Genomic DNA, 3,854 nt, shown 5'->3' with positions numbered 1-3,854 from the left:
TTTTGGCATTGAAAGGGTGGTGGTCCCAGAACCAATCTGCCATGATACCAAGGGACTAAAGTACAATAGCCATGTAGTCAATGAGTCACATGTGGGAATTAACTAAGGAGCAAATGCCAAATAAAACTGGAAAGAGAAAAAAGCCTTAAGACACTTTACCTTAACAATCAATATGACACTTTAAAAATTAATAAAAAATGTTATTCTTGTTAGAAATATTGTGGACAGTGAAGACGATGGCAAAACATCTGAGCAAATTATTGGGGGAAGTGAAGAGTATTAAAACAAGTCAGAGTCAGACAGACCTACATTCAAAATAAACATCACACTTGGAAATCCATCAGACTTTAGACACGTAGAACAAACTCTCTTGAGTCTTTTTTTTTCCCATCTGTCAATTTACACTAATTATAGTACCTTTCTCATAGCATTGTGGAGATGATTAAATGAGATGCATGCAAATGCCCTCATACATTGTTTGTGCTCAATAAAGAGTCTCTGTTACTATATAACTCATGGTTCATTGTAGCCATTTGGAAGAATGGAATAGTACAATTAGTGTTTACACATCATTAGGTTAAGTGACTATTGCTACAGAACCATTATACTTCATGTGGGATGAATTTTAAAAGAATTCACCAGAGAAATGCACTTAACTCTCAAACATTAATAGTTAATAGCAAATGCAACCAACCATTTAAAAAAAGTGTTTGGAATTACCTATCACGTCCCACATTCTTGCAAACACATTCGACATTGCTTGGTATTGGAATATAGTGAGAAGATCAATATGCGTTGTTTTCTATATACCCATAAAGAAATGGTTGTTCAAAGTATGGAAATATCAGTGGTGAAACCTTATTAGCACATTTCTCATACTCCTTTGCATTTGCCAGAGATTCTTTTGTAGCTAATTTTTTTAAATATCCAAATTATTTATATTTCACTGCCAAGCCCTCATCCTGTTTTCCTCAGGTCAAACCATCTAACCAGCCTCAGCTTAGGGACACTTTCTCTGGAAAACGTCCAGGGATCTTTCACACTCTTCCCTCCTCACTCTTTTAGAAACTCATCCCCCAATTCAGTCATTCTTTCCTACCCGCTCTGCTTTCATGAGGTCTCTGCATCTTCCTTCCTCCCCCTTTGAATCCTAAGCCACACTGCATTCCCTGCCCACTCATCTTCATTTGTTTCTTGATGTGCCTCCTGGTCTATCCTGCATAAAAAAAAGTCAGAAAAAAATATCTTTCCAAAAAGAGGATCCTGTGAGGTCTCTCCTCCTTTCAAAGTGTTCAGAAGCTCCCTATTGCTAAAATGATCAGAATGGCTGAGCCAGGACACTTTGGGCAGTGAACGGCATTACAGGCAGATGCCCATTACTTGTATCTTTACATGACAGAAAGAGATTGAGCTAGCTCTTTGGCCTTTTATAGGGAAGCCATTTCTGGGGGCTTTGCCTGGATGACCTAATTACTTTGTAAGACCTTGCTTCTAAATGCTATCATGTTGGGGATTAAATTTCAACATATGAATGAGACGAGGGGAGTTGATACAAACATTCAGGCCAAAACAGTCAAGATTATTCATCATGCCTGGGGCTCTGTGTGTGTTGGTCCCTGACAGTCTCTTCACTAGCTTCTCAAGCATAGTTAGAGTCATGGTCTTACTGAACATTACGAATTTAATTTCCAAGAAACTAAGGACAGATGTTGAGGAACATTCTCTTCAGTAGAAATTCATTAAATTCAGCAGAAATTCTACAAATTTAATCCGTTACTACTTTATGAGTTGGAAAATCTTCTCTTTTTATGTTTAAATTATTTCTTAATGAAGTTGATGCCTATAATATATATTCATTCTTCAATATGCATGGAGATTGGTTCCAGGACCAAAATCTGCAGTTGCTCATGTGCCTTATTTAAAACGGAGTCTTATTGGCATATAACCTACACATGTCCTGTCACATATTTTAAATCATCTCCAGATTACTGAAAAAAGTCTATGTGTCCCGCACCAAAGCAGTTTTTATTTTGAATATTTTCCATCAGTGTTTGGTTTAATCCATGAATGTGAAACCCACTGATATGGATGGCTAACTGTATATTTAATTTTGCAAAAATTTTTTGGATGCCATATTGCATTTTCTTACAAAACAGTTACCACCATCCAAAAAAAGCCTGGATGTTATTGTTTTCAGTCAGCTCATGGAATTAAATGTATTAAACCACCAAATGTGCTGACTTCTGATAGAAATTGTGATCCACACTGAACATTCAAGTAAAGATCTGCTTAGGTCTTTATAAAGGATGAAATTTCATTAACCAAATATTAACCAAATAAAGACATAAGACAGGGGCTGGGGCTGGGGCTCAATGGTAGAGCACTTGCCTAGCACATGCGAGGCACTGGGTTGGATCCTCAGCACCACATTAAAAATAAATAAATAAAACAAAGGTACTATGTACAACTAAGAAATATATATTTAAAAAGAAAAAGAAATAAAACAAAGAAGTGTGGCTCAGCCTTCTCAAATTGCAAAGGCATTTAATAAAGTTTCTCGGAATGCAAATGGCCAGGACTTCTATGGCACATGGTAAATTGTGTCGTTTATTTTAAGGTAATAAGCAGCAGAGATTCTTTTTGTAGGTCCTATCAACATGTCAGGTTGAATTATTATATACAACTGAAAATGTTTGATCTTCGTATGTGGTTCAACAATATGCCAGCATTCTCAGCCCTAACAGTGGCCAAGAATGGGTCTCCTCCTATATGTAAGCTAGAAAACTCTCAGCAATCTTGAGTTAGATTGATTTACTGCATTTTATCCAGAGATCCCATCTTCATCACTGTCCATGTATGGACTTTGGCCTCTTTGGGGCTTAGTTTCCCATTTTCTCTTAAAAACTTCTCATTCTAACATTTTGTGGCTCTAAAGCATCAAATTATTGAATCCGTTTCTTAGTGGCCAAAAAAAAGATGCACCTGTCAATAACGTCCAAACTCATCTTCTAGGACTTCTTTCCTTTCTAAGGTCTTCACTTTCCCTTGGGTTACAGTGATGATTAAATGACCCTGTCAAGATGCAAATGTTACCTGTTAGGTTCCATGTGCTGGGTCATAGCCTCTGTGTATGCCTCATTTTCTTATGCCTCTTTTCTTCCTTTTTCCTTCACTTATTGATTTCATTAATTAGATACTATCAACAAAGGTGAGGATCCTGCATTCTTATCCCTTTCTGTTTAAAACCAATAGTAATGAGATGCTCACCAAGTTTACCTCGGCAGGAGGAGCCCTCTTCTACAAGAAAGGAGAAAATGGAATAGAGAGGGGGAGGTGGGGTAGCACAGCCTGAAGTCCTGCAGCTGCTTGACAAATCCCAGTGGTTGTGAGAAGAGGGAAAGATAAGAAAATGTACTTGAGGATGAAAAGAAAGCAGCAAGAATAAGTCCCTAGAGGATGTACCTACTTAGTAACTGAGTTCTCTGACTGTGCCCAAATGAGTTATGTGGTGGTTCAGGCTGAACCCTCCTGAATCTCACTTGGATACAATAGACCTGCTTTTACATTTTCTAGAACAGGCATGTCTCTGCTAATTGTGCCTGTTTCCTCTATATCTTTCCTATTTCTGCCTCCTATCCTATCTAACTTTTTAAACTAACTTTCAATACTATGCAATTCATGTCCTATGTAATAAGGAATATGCTTCTCAGAGCTTTGTCGACATCTGTTATTCATTGTGAAAGAAAGCAAAGCAGTGTACCTGGCGGTGTTCATTTTGCTGGAGGTTACAATTATTATCCAAGTTTAGAGAAGCATTCAGAAGCAATTCAGAAAACAAAAGATCCTAACTTGAG

This window comes from Urocitellus parryii, chromosome 7, assembly GCF_045843805.1.
Source record: "Urocitellus parryii isolate mUroPar1 chromosome 7, mUroPar1.hap1, whole genome shotgun sequence".
NCBI lineage: Eukaryota > Metazoa > Chordata > Mammalia > Rodentia > Sciuridae > Urocitellus > Urocitellus parryii.
The sequence above is the reverse complement of the archived record's forward strand: the minus strand, read 5'-3'. Positions refer to the sequence as shown.